The sequence below is a fragment of the Microtus pennsylvanicus genome, chromosome 3, assembly GCF_037038515.1.
Source record: "Microtus pennsylvanicus isolate mMicPen1 chromosome 3, mMicPen1.hap1, whole genome shotgun sequence".
Taxonomy (NCBI): Eukaryota; Metazoa; Chordata; class Mammalia; order Rodentia; family Cricetidae; genus Microtus; species Microtus pennsylvanicus.
Genome location: NC_134581.1, coordinates 43340183 through 43360008, shown reverse-complemented (window position 1 = coordinate 43360008; position 19826 = coordinate 43340183).

Sequence of the window (19826 nt, the reverse complement as noted above, 5' to 3'; positions counted from 1 at the left end):
TTAGGTTTGGTTTCACAAATGGAACCCAAGGTCATACTGTATACTGGGATCAGCGTCAGTTTGTATCATGGTAGCAAACAGAGTCCCAGGAACCAAATGTTTTCAGATGGGTTAGAAAACTCAGCTGCAGACACCATTTTAAAGGCTCGTGGTCCCTTCTAGAAAAGACTCAAATTGTCTTCCTCAGATCTTAAGGACTTCACTGTACATAAAACCACCGTAGAGAGCTGTATTTAAACCACTGGGTTACAGACAATTTTGTGCACTTAATCTAATCTGTGGTGACGAACAGCTGTGAATTTAACCCCCAAACGTCTCCAGAGTTTCTACGCTACTTATTCTACACTTTCAGTTTTTATTCCTCCACCCTCTGACAACCACACAAGCCATTTGTTCCCTCTGGTTCTATTCTCAGAGTGACTTTCCTTTGGGCAGGGCCAGCTGAACAGCTGCAAGACTGCTCTTCGCTGCATCTGTAACCAGAAAATAAAACAAACCCCGCACATTTGAGAGGAGTGGGAGACAGCCAGGACCTGCTCCCCAGCCCGGCAGGTGACCTTGGAGGGCACCAAGTAGGACTGTGTTTAGGGATCATCTCAGTGACAATCAAATGAAGGTTTATTTCTGCCTTGTGCTGACTTTCCTCCCAGAGAATTCAAGGGCTGGTTGAACTCTTGAGGAGTTAGCAGGGTCCAACCGAGTGACACGAAATGAAAACTTAAGGCCTCTCTGTGCTTTTCACTGCTTTCTGCGGTAGGAGAATTTTAGAGAACTTTTGTCTCATCCTGCTGACTACCTGATGAAAGACTCTGCCAGGAAAACAAGACAAGAAGGAAAACAGTTACCAGGCCCTCAAGGGATGTTCAAAATCAAAAAGGTTGTTTCTTCTTTTCCAGTCAGAGGCCCTGTGAACTAAACCAGTTAGATGGGAGACTGTCAGGGAGGAAGGGTGCTTCTCTTGTGTGCTTCTCTTGTGTGAGTCTGGTAATCCAACCTCCGAGCAGTAACTGCAGTGGTGACCACAGCAGTCCACCTGTGTCTGAGCAAGGACCCGCACACCCCAGCTTGCTCTAAACTGCAGACTAGAAGGAAGGGCCAGTGTGGAGTCAGGTGGACAAGTTGGCACTGCATCTTACTTCATAAGAGATAGAATCATCTGGTTAAAGTCCACGCTAAGCTAATTTTTAACCCCAGTTTAAAATTCCTTAAGGTAACCACATTTCTCCCCAGAATAACTCAAACTTTGAGAACCTGGTTCACATAATGCAACCTTAATTATTATTGTTTAATAGTAATCTGATTATTATTAAATTATATAACCATACACAAATCATATAATATTAATCTTATTACTTAACAAATATTTAATAATTAATGATAAAATTAATGACTTCAATTATATTTCTATAATGCATTATATTTAATTTGGATGATATATAACAATATAATATAAAATGATTATAATAAATAATAATTAATAATAAAATTATTACAATACTTTAGACTCACCTCAGTGACTTGAGGGCAGGCTTTTCAAATGCTGAACTGTCCCACTGGCTCCTCGGGGTTGATGTCAGTCCTCTGTGATTTCAGTTTGGAGCAGTAAACTAAAGGCCCTGACTTAAGGCCGTAGTCTCCCCTGGAGCACACAGCCGTACCAGAATGCAGGGTTCAAGTTCAACGCTTCTTTTGTGAGTTTTTTGCTAACTCCTTCCTTCATACCTTCATCTCGGTGTGTTCTAAGGTTCAGAGGGAATCAAGACATCTCTGTTGGGAGTGTGTTCTAGCTACCTCTAGGTGACAAGCAGAGTGACCATCCTGCTTTCTGCCCCTCTCTTCCCCGGAGCTGCCATCTGTCCCAGGATACATCATCCGTTCAGGAATACCCGTAGTTAGTACTTTTAGATGTTTGTCATGAACTATAAGTAGGAATGACACAAAAGGGAAATTAAGGACACTTTGCTAAGCCGAGAGCGGTGGGTGCTGAAGGCCCTCAGTCCCAGCATTCGGAGGGCTGAGCAAAGAGGGTAAAGCTTTGACTACATAGCCAGGTCAGCCAGACGAGGCTCCATAAAAAAATATTGTCTAAAAAAAATTAAATGAATTATGAATTTACTGATCTTTACATCCCTTTCCTATTTTGGCTAGTACTGTATAGAAATATAATAATTACTCACATTGCGGGGAAAAAAAAAGAACAGTAGAGCTTATTTATTAGAGCTGCTTAAGGAAATCCATAATGTCCGTTCTCAACACTCTTCCAGCGTCCTAAAGCCTCGACTAGTGAACGCCACATTTCTCGTGAAATGCTTCTGCAGCAACATCTGGGGACACGGAACCAGGAGTGCAGTGAGCGGAGCGTGGCCATTCCCCGTAGGACGCACAAACCAGCGTGGAGAATAGAAGCTGTAATTACAGCAGAAGCAGGCTGAGGGGCCGGAGGAGAGATACTGATATAGTGACACGGAAGCTATTTCTAAGGACCGGTGACTACATCCAGGAGCAGAGGGGGTGGCGCCTTGAAGGTAACCAAACAAGGGCTTGGTGGTAGGGAGAATTTGTAATGTACAGAGAGGCCTGGTAAGGGAACCTGGAAGCAAGGAAGTAGGGACTTGCATGAATGTGTTCAGGACGCAGGAAGAGAGATTCAAAAGTCAGACCTGCAAGTCTGAAAGCTAATAATGTAGCGCATCCCATGGGGATATCACATGACTATCACTGGCAGGCATAAACACCATCCATCATTCTGTCCAAACTACCATGTTGCAAAATCACATTACTGAACACAGTTGTCCAGACAGTGATTTGTGACTCCCAAACAGTCCTTGGAAATAGCAAGATCTCTAGACGTATCTTGTTTAATGGATTCATTTAATTAAATAGTATTTTCATATTTACTTCCAATAGCTTTGCTAGCATGTTTTAATTATATAGAATAAAAGGTTTCATTTATTTTTCTTTTTATGCATATAGCATGCTTTTTGGTCGTGATTACCTCCTCTATTAACCCTTTCTCCCTCTGCATCCCTGTCTTAGTCAGTGTTCTGTTGCTGTGAAGAGACACCATGACCATAGCAACTCTTAGAAAGGAAAGGGTTTAATTGGGGGTTAGCTCACAGTTTACAGAGGTTCGGTGTATTATCAGCATAGTGGGACATGGTGACATGCAGGCAGACATGGTGCTGGAGAAGGAGCTGAGGGATCTACATTCAGATTTGCAGACACCAGGGAGAGAGTTCTCAGCCTGGATTGGGCTTTTGAAACCTCAAATCCCATCCCAGTGACACACTTCCTCCAGCAAGGAGGCCTCCTAATCCTTTCAAATAGTACCACTCCCTAAGTGTTTAAATATATGAGCCTATGGCGCCATTTTTATTCAAACCACCACCATCCTCAATAGCTCGCCTTTCCCTTCCTTCCTCTATTTCCCCTTACTCCCACGTAAAAGATATAATACTTGTTGTGGTGAGACTGGCTCATTCGCTTGCCAAGATGATCTCCGTTTCCACAACGAGTCTCTGGGCTAATGTGGCAGGAATCAGAGTGTTAGGTGTTGCTGCTGTGGCTTGGCCACAGGACATGTAGGGAGAAAACAAAATCCTGAAAGAGGCAGAGCATCAAGGAAGAGCAAGGGGTCAGATCCCAGAGGGTAAGCTCGGTTACCGTCTTAATGCCTTGCCTGATCACATTCGTAATTATTTAAGTTATTGTCTAAACCGACAAGGATTCATAGCAAGGAGCAAGCCCATCAAAACAGAATTCCCCAAGGACGCCAAATGATTTTGTGTTGTCTTTACACTGTTGTTAATAACATGGGTATTTTGATGAAACATAAGTCCTTTGTTATGAACGTTTGTGCCCTGCCTCTAGCCTATCCACAGCTTTAATCCTGACTTGCAAGAGGATGGTAGTGGGCCCTGATCTTTTGGAAACTGATTAGGTCATGACAGATTAGAGCTTTATAAACAGGCCTTCAGAAGTCTACCTATTTTTTCTGTCATCCGGAGGAAGGTACAGGGAGAAGACATCACTTCTAGGAACTAAAAAAATGTCCCTTCAGGAGACAAAATCAGTCAAGACAAAGTCTCCAGAGCTATGAGAAAGAAATTTCTGTTATTTATAGAGTCCATTCCAACTAGTTTTGTTAAGGCAACCATAAAAGTCCTAAGACAGGAGGGAACATGCACCTTCTAACACTGTGCAATTTTAACCCTTCTTACTGACACAGCTGGAAAAGCTACTCACTGGCATAAATGAATTAGTTTTCTTATTAAGAAGGAAAACAGAAGGAATTTCTTTTAGAACGGAAAACAGTGATATCTCCCTGCATGTGAAATTCTCCCATGAGAGATCTGAGGTGCACTATCTTGCTGCCCCCTTCTGGTTATTTCCCAGTGTTCAATAAAACCTCTTGTTCTAAGGTATTGAAAGGTTATAGTACTCACTGTCAAATCCAACTCCAAAAAAAAAAAAAAAAGTGTGTGTGTGTGTGCGTGATGATATTAAGAAACAGAGTCTACCAATTTCTCCAGGGAGGATACTTGGGAAGGACAGGGAGGAAGAAAGGGAAGGAGGAAGTGGTATGATTCTATTTCGGTTAAGGATATATTTTAATCGACCCCAGGCTGGCTGAAGGCATTGACAGTTCACCTGGGTCCTCATAGCTCAGGCTGGCTGAAGATATCCACAGGCCTGCCGGGCAGGTTGGTGCCATAGGATGAGCGAATGTGTGGTGGAGAAACAAAAAGAAAAGGCAGAATGGTCCATGTGCTGTGGAAAGAGGCAGAGCTGAAGAAGAAGCCAGGAAAGGGCCGATATGTGTAGGGGAAACTCTGCCCAATGGGGGGGGGGGGGGGGCGTGTTTGCCTCGGGCTAATGTTTACATATAAATCTGGCTCTCTTTTTTTGTATCTCCTGCTTGTCGCTGGATCCCTGGTGTTGTAAGCTATCCCTTCATTAAAATTTGCTGTTTCATATTAAGCTAGCCTGGTTATTACACCGACTACATTTTGGCACCCAACATTGGGCTTTTTTGCCCCCGCCCTTGTATGGCTGGGGGCGCAAGCCCGATCTTTCCCAGCCTTTGCAAACAAGTCAGTTGAGCGTAGCCCACTAGTTTTCACAGTGTGCTCCCGGCTCGTTTTCCCTTTCCCCACTCCCGTCCAGCTGCGCATTCATTGGCGGCTAGGCCCAGGCCAGGGTACAGTCGCAGCTCCACAGATCGCAATCCCACTTGGCCCCACCCGCCATACTAAACAGAACAGCGGCCTGCACGACTCTGTGAGGCCCCGACCTGCCTGCCAGAATTGCTCGGATCTAGCAAATGGTGCAAGCGCCTCTGTATTCAGCCCCCCCCCCCCCCCCAGCACCTAGCAGTAAACAGCAGGATCAGTATACAATGCCACTCTGCACACTTGACTGCTCTGCGTCCCCTCCCCGTAGGTGGCTGAGTCCAGCCTTGGCTCTGCCCCGTTTCCTGGCCCTCCCCCCTGCTGCTTACAGTTAACTTTCAGTTTTGGGTTTTGAGTAGACTTTTCAGACCAGCTCTGACCTAGGCCACGTGGACTCAGGTGCATTTTTTTCACTACCACTGGCAGGAAACAGTCATTACAGGCAAAAAATTTTCTTTTATAAATAAAAATAAATACTGATTTGATTGAAAATGTCTAAAAACGTTACCATTCAAGACTTTAACAGCCTTTTTGATTGTACCATGGGGGAGATTTTACAAGAGGTGTCTGTCACCCCACATCTATGGATTTTTCTGGGATTCGTAGTTTTCCTTGGTACTATGGTTGGTTTAGGGTTGAGGGGATGGGGAGATATTTTATGGATTTAGGGGTATTTTCAAAAAAGAGGGGTGATTAACTGGTTTGATGGGATGATTGGTATTTGTGAATTACTGTTTTTAGAAAACTGTATTGGTACTGTTTCTTGTATATTGAATATTGAATGTGAGTGTTCCTACCTCTATTTTTGTATAAGAGTATGCTTATAACTTTGTCTATATTGTATTGATACATCTACCATATTACAATGTACATTTTCTACCTCTGATACTATTTATATAATAACATTGTTTACATTTGATATGTAATGACATTGTTTACAGTTGAAGATCATTGTCTTCATATATTGCACAGGTGTTTATTCTCTTAGTCTTCAAGTTAGATAGGTATTGAGAATTAATCAGGTCTTGTAGATACATAGAGATTATATTTAGTATAGATAGTATAATCTTCAGCCTCTTTGAAGAGCTGTAGAAAATGGCCTTTAATCTAACCTAGAATTCTGTGCCAACGAGATACAATTACTCCTGGCAATGCCACTCTACTCCGGAGAGAACGTTGAGCACCAAAGACACTCCACTGGGAGCTTGTCTTCCTGGCAGAACTGGCCTTTAGGTTAAGAAAAGCCCATACCCCAACTACTGACAAAGATACAGAATATCCATAAGTGGATGAAACAGGATTGTCTTATCTTGCCAAGACAGGGTAGGATAGTTCTAAGAAAGTTCCTTGCCTTTAATAATGGTATGTCAGTTATGTTAGGCCTTAGCCAAAGTTGGTTGACTCAACATTACAAACAAGACTTTGGATGATTGCCCAAGTAGTCAGTTGTCTCTGTCATTTGTTGCACATTTTGGATATCTCTTGTTTGTTAAGTGATATTAATTCCCTTCTCAAATCTTTGACGGAGTTGAAGATTATATAATTGTAGTTACTCTCTACATTATTTAGACTCCTTGAGATAAAATGTTTAGCAAAACTTTTGTTATATGTTTCTTGCTCAATATTGATTGTTATATTTATTATTTGTTACTATTGTATATAGTTGTATTTGATTTAGTTCTGTCTTATTTAGACAAAAAGGGGAGATGTAGGGGAAACTCTGCTCAATGGGGGGCGTGTTCACCCGGGGCTAATATTTACATATAAATCTGGCAGCGTGAGCCCACAGCTCTCTTTTTTTTTTTTGTAACTCCTGCTCATTGCTGGATCCCTGGTGTTGTAAGCTATTCCTTCATTAAAATTTGCTGTTTCATATTGAGCTAGCCTGGTTATTACGCCTACTACAGATATGGGTGGCCTGCTTGCTACCCAGGGCCAGGGTGACATCTGGGCCAGGCTTCTGCCAAGGGCCATGTCTGGGACTGTGGTCCTACCCCAGCAGAGGTCTGTGTTGACATTCATGGCCCATGTTGTCATCAAAGATGCGCTACATTTATTTATGTTGTGGAATATTACTATTATTATGTAATGGTGTGTTACATTTGTTTATGTTACAGAATATTACTTTATTTATGCAAAGGTATGTCACATTTGTTTATGATGCATTTGTTTAACTATGTAAAGATGTGTTGCTGTTTCATCTTGCCTACCTAAGGTACCTGATTGGTTTAATAAAAAGTTGCAGGGCCAATAGCTAGGCAGTAGAGCGATAAGTGGGCCTGGTGGGCAGAGCAAATAAGTAGAAGAAGAAATCCAGGTTCAAAAGAGAGTTAGGGGGGGGCAGCCTGGGACCAGAAGTCAGACAGGTGTCAACCAGACATAGAGGAAACAGGAACGTAAGATACACGGAATGAAAGAAAGGAAGAAAAAAAAAACGAGGCAAAACAGATAAAGAGATTAAAACAAGATCTAAGCTAAGGCCAGGCATTCATAACTAAAAATAAGTCTCGGTGTCATGTTTTAAGAGCTGGTTGATGACCCGAAAGAAAGCCTATTGTCATACTCTGTGTAGATTTGGAAAGCAGTCACAAACGTTTGAATAAAAGAGCAGGAGTCAGGTCACAGGCACTCAGGGAAATCTGAGTTACACTATCTATGCTGTTCATTGAAGCATTTCTTATTTGTTTTCCAGTTGAGGTTTCACTATTTAGAACAGGTGGGCCTAGAAGTTGCCCCTCCTCCTGCCTTAGTCTTCCATAGTTCTGGCATTACCATTATACCCTGTTCCTAACTTTTTTTTTTTGTTTTGGATCCGATGTTTTTTGGTCGGCCCTTCTTAAAGCACCTTAACAACCTGGGTTCTATCCTTAATGATCTATCATTTTGAACCTAACATTTAGATTTTATTTGATTGTAAGCCCGAGAGAATGTTTTAGTAGCACAGATATACTTGATTTATTTAAAACATATTTATTTTAAATATACCAGTTTCTCCAATGTCTTTTTTTAAAGACAAAAAAAACCCATAATTCTTTATTGATTCTTTGGAAATTTCACAAAACACACTCCAATCCCACTCACCTCCCAGTCCCTCCACATTTACCCTTCACTCCTGAAGTATGCCCCTCCAAATTAATTAAAAACAAACAAAAAACCCAGCTCACTTCTCCATCTTTTCAACACCTCTACATTCATCCTAGCAGCATCAAGAATTGCAGTGGATCACGCAGTAGAATCTTTTGTCCAATCAGCCGCACCCACACAATGTCCACTGCAATGAGTCCCTGACCTGGTTCAAGGCCTCTGACCTCTGACCTCTGGCCTCTGGCCCACCATCATCACTGGACCCTCACTGAAACTCCTCTCGGATGGCCTGTTTTCACCCAGGGTCATGGAGATCCTGCGGCTATCATTCCCAAAATCGGTCCCTTCATGCACTTCATCCAAGAGGTCATAGATGAGGCAGCTGTGAGGATGGGCCAACCCAAGGCCCAGGATGTGTGTCTGGGTTGCAGCTGATGAGTCCAAGCTACTGGGACCATCCCCTCAGGCAAGGGACAGCCAGCTCATCTAGGCTCATGTCATTGGGGCCAGTTTTCCTTCACCTGTGATGATGGTTAGGACCATCTCTCCCGAGTATGAGGGTCAGCTCTCCTGGGTGGGGGGAAGCACCAGCTCCCCTCCCGCAGTGTCCAGAGAGGAGAAGGACCAGCTATCTTGGGGCTAGTGAGGGCCTGAGCTGGCTCTGCACAGCCCTCGGATTTCAACACACATGGTTCCTATGACACCCTGTGTAACCGGAGCCATGGACATCAGCCCAGATCCTGATGCTGTTGAGCCACAGACCCAGACACAACCCATAGCAGCAACCCAGGCCCAGCCCTGTGTGGCTGCACAGGCCACCTGGATGACATGGCCTTCATGGCAGCAATGCCCTCGGACACTCACATGGCCCCAGGTAGCGACCCAGAACCCTGACATTGGCATTGCCTTCCATGGTGTCAGGGGCCACATACATCGACATAGACCTTAGTTATGGTAGGATCAGGGACACAGATATGGCCCTCAGCAGCAGCCCTAGTCCAGATGACACCATGGCCCCAGAGGCAGCATGGCACTCAGATACCAGCAAGGCCACAGGATGTGGCCTAGACCCCAGGCATCCATGTGGCTTTTGGTGGCACCACACGCCACGGACATCACAGATTCCAACTCTGATAGGCCCATAGACACAGATATGGTCCCTGGCAGCAGCCCAGGCTCAGATGTTACCATAGCCTCAGGGAGAAGCATGAGCTACTCAGATTGGCATGCCCCATGGCAGTGTGCCCCTTAGTCCCCAACATGGCGCCAGGTGGCAGTCCAGGCCCCTGATGCCAGCAAGACCTTCAACGTTATCAGGAGCCACAGACATCAGCTCAGACCCTGGCTGTGATGGGGCCACAGATCCAGACATGGCCCCTGGCAATAGCCCTGACAAAGACAACACCATGGCCCCAGGTGGTAGCACACACCACTCTGATTGGTATGGTTCTATTGGTAGTGTGGTCCTCACACACCAACATGGCCCCAGGTGGAGACCCAGACCCTTGGCATTGGCATAGCCTTTGATGGTGTCAGGAGCCACAAGCATTGACGCAGACCCTCTCAGTTTTCTCATTGGGTTAGTAGGGTTTTTAATTCCATTTTCATCTCAACTGTAGTCCTCTTCAATATTTATATATCTTTTTTTTGTGGTTTTTCAAGACAGGGTTTCTCTGTGGTTTTGGAGCCTGTCCTGGAACTAGCTCTTGTATCTTACCGAATTCTGTTTTTTTCTGTTTTCCTTCTTTCTTTTTTTCTTCCTCCTCCTCCTCCTCCTCCTCCTCCTCCTCCTCCTCCTCCTCTTCTTCTTCTTCTTCTGTTTTTTGAGACAAGGTTTCTCTGTAGCTTTGGAGCCTGTCCTGTCCTGGAACTAGCTCTTGTAGACCAGGCTGGTCTCAAACTCATAAAGATCTGCCTGCGCTGCCTCTCAAGTGCTGGGATTAAAGGCGTGCACCACCACCACCCTTCCTGAATTCTGTTTTCAAATGTTACATCATCTCCATCATTTCCATTGGCTATATGGTTCTCTTTTCTTGGGCAATCCCTCAGGTGTTTATTCTCTTTAAGTTCATGTGTTTCCTTCTTTGTGTTTTTCTTCTGCTCTTTGAATCCTTTAATGAATTTTATGATTTTTTTTAATCTTGTGTCCTTGGGATCATCTTGGACATTCTTATGGGAGAATGATGCGGGAAGTCTTTCTGTATATATGTTGCTTTTTATTAGTTAATGAATGAAGAAGCTTTTCTGGCCTATGATAGGGCAGAGTAGAGCTATGTGGGGAAAACTAAACTGAATGCTGGGAGGAAGAAGGCAGAGTCATGGGAAGCCACATAGCCACGGCAGGGGACAGATGTGCTGGAACCTTACTGGTAAGCCACAACTACATGGCAATACACAGATTAATAGAAATGGGTTAATTTAAGATATAAGAGTAAGCCAGAAATATGCTTAAACTGGTGGCCAAACAATATTGTAAATAATATAGTTTCTGTGTGAATATTTCATGGTCTGGGCAGCTGGGAACAAACAAGTGGTCTCCCCCAATAGGAGAACATTTGCATAGAGCTGATTGGAGGTGAAGACGGATGCTAAAAAGAAATCCCACACTAGCTCAGAATTGAGTATAATAAAGGGTTATTTATTTAGGGGTAGACTCACAGATCACAATCCTTTGCACGAACGGGGAACAGGAACCAAATCATGCAGCCAGAAGAGAGTGAATACATGCTTTACATCAGCATAAATAGTATAAGAGGCCACACCCAAGTGGGCAGGTAACTTAAAGGCTACTGCTGTAGGAATTCCTACAGCGGAGCAGGGAGAGAGGGGGAAATACTTCTTTGATTTTTCATGCTGTTTATATTTTTTTCTATAAGCTATGGGTGTGTGGACTTCATTTTTAGTTCTGTGTCTGATGTAGACAGGATATGTGGACTAGGTCCAACCTAAAGATTATATATGGCTTCAGTGGAATGAAGTCAGGGGCCTGAGCTGGTGTACATTATATGCTTCCTGACCTTTACCTGGGGTTTAGGGGTAGATCTGGGGGCTGAGGGGTAGGCAGAGTCAGGTAGACTCACCTGGCCAGACTCTGATAAAGGATGTACAGTATCTTGCTGGGCAGGCAAGTTGGATGTGGTGTGGGAAGGACCTGTAGGCTGTGCACAGGTAGGGAGGGTCCTGGAAGAAGCCTATAAAGTTGTGGCAGCACAGGCAGGGATGGCCAAGCTAGACTGAACCTCTAGATATGGGACCTGGGCTTAATCTGGGGGTTTAGGGAAGATTTTTGTAGGGGAGGGTCAGGTGGAGGATTGCAGGATCTGCCTAGACAGAGAGGTTGAAGCTATTATTTTTAAATTTTTATTCAGTACAGCTGCCATCACAAAGCATAATCAGCTGTGTAATAGGAGACTGAGCTTTGTTTTGTGACAGCCTAGACCCGAATAATCACACAGAAACTATATTAATTACAATACTGTTTGGCCAATGGCTTAGGCGTATTCCTAGGTAGTTCTTAATCTCAAATTAACCCATTTCTATTAATCTGTGTATCACCACAAGGCTGTGGCTTACTGGTAAGGTTCTGGCATCTTTCTCCTTCAGCAGCTATATGGCATCTCTGACTTTACCTGCTTTCCTCCTCTTTCTCTGCCTGGATTTCCTTCCTTGCTATATTCTGCCCTGTCATGGGCCAAAGCAGCTTCTTTATTAACCAATGGTAATAAAACATATTCACAGCATACAGAGGGGCAACCCATATCACAGCTGATATTTATTTATTTGTTCTGGTGCGTGTGTGTGCGCGCGCACACGCATGCGTGCGCACAAATAAGTACATATGTATGCATGCACACACAAGTTTGCCATGGTGCACCCATGGGGGTCAGAAGACAACCTGTAGGAGTCAGTTCTATCCTTCCATTATCTAGGAGCTGGGGTTCACAATCAGGTAACTGGTATTTGTGGCAAGCACCTTTACCAACAGAGGCATCTTTCAGGGTCTGGTTTTATTTTTGAAAAAATAAATGCATTTAATATGCAAAATCATCTTGCTGGAGGTTTATTTGCTCCATAGGGAGACATGTGCCTCCAGCTAACATAACTTTTGCTACTGAGATTGACAGCTCTGGGCCTGACCCCCTTCTGCTGTGGGCCTGGCTTGCCAGCATTCGGAATGTCCAATTATAGTTCAGTGTAATGGAGTGCTGTCTTCCCACACCACACATAGATGCTGACCTCACTGCACACTCAGCATTCCATTTCGAGCCTTGGAAATGGCCCTACAATTCTGGTGACACACAGGTGTCATTACTGGATTGATCATGACCCATGTAATTCAGATTTCTAAAATATATCTTCACGGGGCTTCCACTGCACAATGTAAATATGATTTGTGTTTGGGTGGGCTGGTCGGCTTCTTCCATATTATTTTAAATATGATTTCTTACTTGCATGAAATGCTTTTTCATTCTGCCAGCCCTTCACTCAAAGAATGTCCACTCAATCTGATCCACAAGTTGCAGGTAGAGAGAGAGGGAAGCTGGGCCTGGTGAGGGTTTTCAGAATCTCAAAGGCCACCCCCAATGACACAGCTTCTCCAACAAAGCCACACCTCTTAATCCTTCCAAATAATTCCGCTAACTGGAAAACAAGCATTCAAATATGCAAGCCTATTTGGGGGTTGGGAAGGCATTCTCATTCAAACAACTGCCTTACATAACTTTAAAAAATCCTAAAAGTGAGAATCAAACATCAAATTCTTACCAAGGACTCATAGACACCCACGAATGGCCTGCAGAAATCTCTTATTCCCATGCTCAACTAGATCATCCCAGAGCATCCTGTGCAAGAGCTGTGCTTCCCCAACTCCCTTGTCCCATCCCTGCATACTCAGTAGAGTACTACTGAGACTTTTTTCATTTATTTCAAGTATTCAACTTAGACAAATTGAAGGGAAGGTTATAATGTCTAGTATGTTCATGGTAATTGACTGCAATTCTCTTCTTGACATATAGGAACTAGCTAGATTGTTATGTTTAAATAATATTTAATATTTAATTTAATTCTAAAATACATTGACTAAGAACACAAAGGGTTTACCCATGTAGAATTAGCATAAATTTCAGAAAAAGGATCCTGTACCTATTTTAGCAACCAGAACACTTTTTAACTGTCACAACCTTCCCAGCTGTTTTCTAGGCAATAAGGAGTTGCTGTTTCTCACAGAAGAATCCAGAGGCAACTATCAAACCTTAGAAAATAATTAATTATTTTCAGAAATATTTACAATTCAAGCTGTTTGAAGACAACATATAATTCATCTCAATTTTCAAATCATAAGCCACCATTGTTTCAAGATTTCTTAAAGTCTGGGGGGGGTCTTCTTTTTTTAAACTGAACATGATTTTTTTATTAAAAATATTAAAACTTGGCCGGGCGGTGGTGGCGCACACCTTTAATCCCAGCACTCGGGAGGCAGAGGTAGGCGGATCTCTGTGAGTTCGAGACCAGCCTGGTCTACAGAGCTAGTTCCAGGACAGGCTCCAAAACCACAGAGAAACCCTGTCTCGAAAAAAACCAAAAAAAATAAATAAGTAAAATAAATAAAAATACACATAAAGTAAAAATAAATCTTTTAAAAAATATTTAAACTTAACAAAGGAGGTATTGAATTTTATTTTTAGTCTTTCTCGAGCTTCAACAATATAGCTCTTGATTTTGATGAAGCAGAACATAGATATTTTCATGGAAACAGAGTTCAAACTACAGCTCAGTGGATGATAAGAGGAGCATGGAGGTAAGCAGAATGGTGGGACCATCACTGACCTAGGACAATGAGCAGAGGGGACTCTGATCGTCTCCTCCTTCCTGAAGGTAGATCTGGAATGCTCCAGAGAGAGGATGAGCCTTGATGTCTTCCTTACTCTGATTCTGACCATGTTTATCTCCAGAGTGAGGGAGTCCCTAGGGCAAGCAATGGGTCGTTCCTAGAGTGGTAGGCTGTTGGCCATCAACCATGTACCAGGTACCATGCTGAGTATTGAGGTACAGGAAATGAACACCACAGGACCTTGTCCTCTAGGAACTCACAGATCAGGGAAAAGACAACACATTGTTGCAATATGGGAAACACCAGGAGAGACAGCTAGACTTATGGCATTGTGGGAACCAGGAAGCAATTAGCGCAGGCTCATGGGGACGGAGTCAGGAAAGGAGACTGGTGAAAAGTTTACTGACACACTCCTCAAAAGTTGTCAGTAGACAGCTTTACACCATTTTAACTAGAGAATAATGCCTAACTTTGAGCCAGCTGCTCTGCTAGCAAAGTGAGCTCTCTGAACCCTGAGCTTCTACATTTCAGCAAGGCCAAGTCTTCCACGGCAGCACAAAACAAGAATTCAATGTTCTATGTAGATTTTCTTTGTTATTTGGCATCTCTGGCAACTTCCCTTTACTATGTGCTCTTGCGATTACTAGCGAATCATGATCTGTGTTTTGAATACCAAGCCATACTTTTAAAAGAGCCTATGATACATTTGCTGTATCGCTTCCACATTTGCAAGGATAGTTTGCACCAAACAGTGCTGCTGCCTTTGAAATGTCAGAGCAAAGCATGTGATTGGCAAGCTCGACTTAACTCAAGAGCCCTCTCAGCACACCGAGTACAGGCCAAGCCGGTGCTGTAGACGGTCTTGGAAGGCAGTGCAGAGTTACAGAGACAGCTATGGTTTCCATTAAATGCTTTATGTCGTTGGGCTTCACGTCTCTGATGAACCTTAAAATTGTTTATCATTTGCTTAGAAATCATGTGTTTGAAGTAATAGAGCATATACCCCCTTTCTCCCCTTGACAAGGGAGTGATTCAAATCTATTATCTGAAAGATTCTTCTCCTCACCCCTGTTCTCTGAGGGAGTGAGTCGCCACGGACAGCAATCATTCGGGCAAAGATTGTGTATTCTGTGTTGATTATGAGAAATAGGGTTTCTTGTCTCTTGTGACCCATCTTCGAGTCAGTTGTTTTTAGTCAGGGAAAAAAAGATGGCTTGATACTTGTCTAGTGCGCATGTCAGTTTCGTTCCCCAACTCTTGTTGATACGCAAACAAAACTGACTTGACCTTTCCAAGTCTCCAGCCTCGGGAAGTTCTTCGCCAGAATCTCGGGTTGTTGCCTATGTCCTTAGGTTTGTGTCTGTCACCCTGGTTTCAAGTCACTGCTTGGCTGTGCTCCAGCCCTAGCCTGGCCATGGCTCTCCCATTGTGCCAGCTCTGTGTCACGCTGGGTGACTGGTCGCTAATTGCTACTCCAAACACCGACCAAGAGAATTGTGCAGTGGCTTCTACTGGCACTGTTGGGCCATGGAGAATACTTCAGAGTCCAAAGCAAACAGCCACGGGATACCTTACAGAAACAAAAAGGGGGAGAGAGGGCTTTTGTTTTTCTGTTTTCCAGCGAATGGTCTCTGTGTTCATTCTGTGGTCACTGGGCCCCATGCACTCGGGCAGAACATGAAGGCAATGGGAGCATGCGGAGGAAGATGGCTGTTCTTATTGTGATGCACAAGAAGCAGAGAGAGCAGGGAAGAAGTCAGGAACAAATGGCCTGCCCCAGCTGGGTCCAACCCTCCAACGTTTTCAGAACCTCCCGAAACAGTGTCCCCACATGGGAAGCAGACACTCAAAACACGAGCCTGTGGGGGACATTTCAGATAGAAAGCAAAACTGGGGTTTTTTTGTGGGGTTTTTTTTTTTGAGATTCATTTTCTCTCTCTCTCTCTCTCTCTCTCTCTCTCTCTCTCTCTCTCTCTCTCTCTCTCTCTCTCTCTCTCTCTCCCAAATCAAGATTTTGGCTATTTGTTTTCCAGGATATTCTCAAACTCTGTGCTCAGCTGATCTTCTCACCTCAGCCTCCCTATTAGCTGAGGATGGAAGCCACCACACCAGATTTCCACTTCCTTTTCAGTAAAGTCGCTGCTGAGTAGCTAAGTGCTGTAAGCCTTGCTGCTAGCAAAATATGACCCTCGGCCTGTCAATATCAGCATTACCCACGAGCCCGATTAAAGGCAGGCTCTCAACTGCCCTTCTCCAGACCCACCTTATAAAATCAGTTCTACAGTGTTCTCAGGTAATTCCTGCATGTGTTACTATGAGAAATAGCATTGACAATTAATTACTGCTGGTGGTATAAGTAAATCCGCAACTACATAGCCAGGTTTATGGTCTACAGTAGTCAGGTGTGCCCAAATGCTATTAACTATGATTCAACTTTCCAGTGTGTACTCCCACCAGCAATGCAGAAGTGTTCCCTTTACCTTACATCCTCTCCAACATAAGTTGTCATCAGTGCTTTTGATCTTGGCCATTCTTACAGGTGTAAGATGGAATCTCAGAGTTGTTTTGATTTGTATTTCTCTCGTGGCTAAGGATGTTGAGCACTTCCTTAAGTGTCTTTCAGGCATTTTAGATTCCTCTGTTGAGAGTTCTCTGTTTAGGTCTGCACTCCATTTTTTTATTGTATTATTTTGATGACCAATTTCTTGAGTTCTTTAAATATTTTGGAGATCAGTCCTCTGTCTGATGTGGGGTTGGTGAAGATCTTTTCCCATTTTGTGGGCTGCCATTTTGTCTTGTTGATCATGTCCTTTGCTGAGCTACAGCACTGAAAACAGCCTGGTACTGTCATAAAAACAGACAGGAAGACCAATGGAACCGGATCAAAGACCAGGATATCTGTCTGCACACCTACGACCATCTGATTTTTGAGAAAGAAGCAAAATATATCAAATGGAAAAAAAAGAAAGCATATTCAACAAATGGTGCTGGCATAACTGGATATCAACATGTATAAGAATGAAAATAGATCCATATCTATAGTCATGTTCAAGACTCAAGTACCGATGTATCAGACTTCAACATAAAACCAACTACACTGAACCTCATAAAAAAGAAAGTGGGAAGTACATGTGAATGCATTGACACTGGAGACCACTTTCTAAATATAACCCCAGTAGCACAAACACTGAGAGAAACAATTAAAAAATGGGATCTCCTGAAACACACTTAATTTTTCTTTAAAAAAAAAATTGTATCTTATTATACTATAATCCTGGCTAGTTTCAAAACTTTAAAAAAACTTTAAAAGCTTTCACACATCACCTGAAGCTTATAAATCTGACATTATCAACAAAAGAATATGTCTATACTTTTACAAAAAGTTTCTTTCTAGTGAGAAAGAAATAACAATTAAAAAGCTAAGAAACTGTCTAAAAGGCTGTGTATGTGCATGTCTGTGTCCTTTCTACACAGTAAGGTAATGTTATCAGATAATACGTTCTATTCCAGAATAGACCACCTGCATCTGTTCTGCTGTCTTCAGCTGTGACACTCCACATTTGTGCATGACTGAGATAAGAGCCCTTGTGACACTGTTATTCTGATTACCTGAATCTGTCCAGGTCCTCTGGGCTCTCATCCTCTCCCTTTTCTATCCTGAAGCCCAAGGCAAGGAGGAGGAAACTGGCTTTGGCTCCTCCCACCATAACCTTCCTTCTCCCTTCCCCACCAAGGACCAGAGCTTCCTATACAATATTGCTCCTCCACATTCCTGCCACCACCAAGAGCACCGTTTCTGCTCTTCCTTGTGCTGGAGAGAAGAGGACTGACTACACTTTCCAAAGCCATTCTCCTTCCCACTTGTGGCATCTCCTCCTCTGCAGCTGTTATAATCACCTCCACCAGCCCACTCCTGGCTGCCATATCCAGGCTTCCATCCCCATGTTCTCCTCTTTCTCCTCCATAATCAGGGCTACCTCCAGGCTCTCCACCATACCCATGGTAGCCATCGCCCAATCCATGTCCACTTTCATTTCCATCACCCCTTCCCCAGGAAAGTTGTTCCCTGGTCCTGTTCCAAAATTTCCACCACCACAATGAGATTCCCCCGAAACATGAGTTCTCTCCTCGTCCACTCCTGGCTCTTTGGACTTCTGCATTCCTTGCCGTTCTAACTTCTGCATTGTGACCGTGGATGGTACGATAATTGTGGGATTTTTTTTTTCCACAGGATTATAGTCATCAAGAAAAACAAAGTCAAAGCCTTTTTCTTCTCTGACTGCCTATCAGTAATTTTAAAAATATTGTTATTTAAATAGTATTTATTTTTCCACATTTTTAAAAGAAAACTCTAGTGATGTTCTTAGCATCTTCTCTAACCCCACAGACAGCTTCTTCAGGGCCATGTGGGTGCTGAGTTTTCAAGATTCCTCTCTGGATTTGTTCTGGCTCAGTGGCTCTTCCATCAGCTGAAAGAGGCCTTGCAATCAAGCCCACATCAGCTCAGCCTTGGAAGAGGACATTCCAAAACCAAATCCTCTTGATCATTTATTTTCATGGTCCCTCATCACCATACAGTCTGGGTGCGGGTGTTTCTCAGACTTTCTTCTGTGGTTTCGATGTGCGAGCCACTAACAAAGAGTCTATGGAACTGATTCTTTCCCCTTTTTCTTCTCCACAGGAACAGTTCCCAAAGTGTCTTGCATCATGGCCTCGGTCTCTTCAGCTAGATTCCGCACAGCCTGAGTGAAATAAGAACTCTGCTTACTGACTCTGTCCTGTGCAACCTCCTCCCAAAAGCACACAGCTAGAAGTTCGTGCACACACCACCACACAAGGTCCCGTGCCTCTGCTGCCAATGCAAGCTGATCTGTAAGTCTCTGGATGGGTCCCTGTCCCTGTGTCCCACTTTGCCATAGGGATGTTGGAGTTGCAGATGGGAGCCATGACGTCCAGCATTGTGTAGGTCCCAGAGGTTGAGCCCAGCAGGGATTTTACAATATGGTGAAAACAGGATTGAATGCTCTGACCCTTTACCTGCATCAAGACTTGGGGGGCGGGGCTCACTGCTCATTTCAATGTAGGCCGTTAAATAAACCTCCCTAGTTTGCTTCTCCCAGATTCTGTGCTAAAGATCCATGAGTAGAATCCAAACATCTAAGATCAAACAAGGCATGGTGGCCTGAGCCTATAATTCCAGCACTCAAGCGGCTGAGGCAGGAAGCTAACAAGTTCAAGGACAGCCTGGGCTACGTAGAGAGTTCCGTGCTAGCTTTAAGTTACATAGTAGGATTGGGTCTCAAAGAAAGAAAGTGGGGAAGGAGAAGAGGGGAAAGAGAAGGAGAGAGGGAAAAATGAAGGAAGGGAGGAAGGGTGAACAGAAGAAAAAGTCCTTTCTATGTTGCTTCTATGTCGCACCCGTCTATCACCTCCCCGACTTCCACCCTTCTCTTTTCAGAGAATTGGGTCTTGATCAAGCTGCAGTTTTGTCATTAGAACCCAGTTGATCACAGTTTTTCTTCCTGATTTTTCACTGTTTTTCCTGGTGTTTACTCATTGGGGCCTATTTGTAACATAGTAGGCTAAATGAATTTCAATTGCACTTTCTTGGTGCAAAACAGCCCCAACTTGAAATTCTTGGCAGTCCCAGCTCACCTCCAATTCCTCCCTTGGCTATGATTTTTTTTTCACTTGTACCCAGTATGTCTGGCTGCTGCTGTTTTCATCCTTGTAGCAATTAA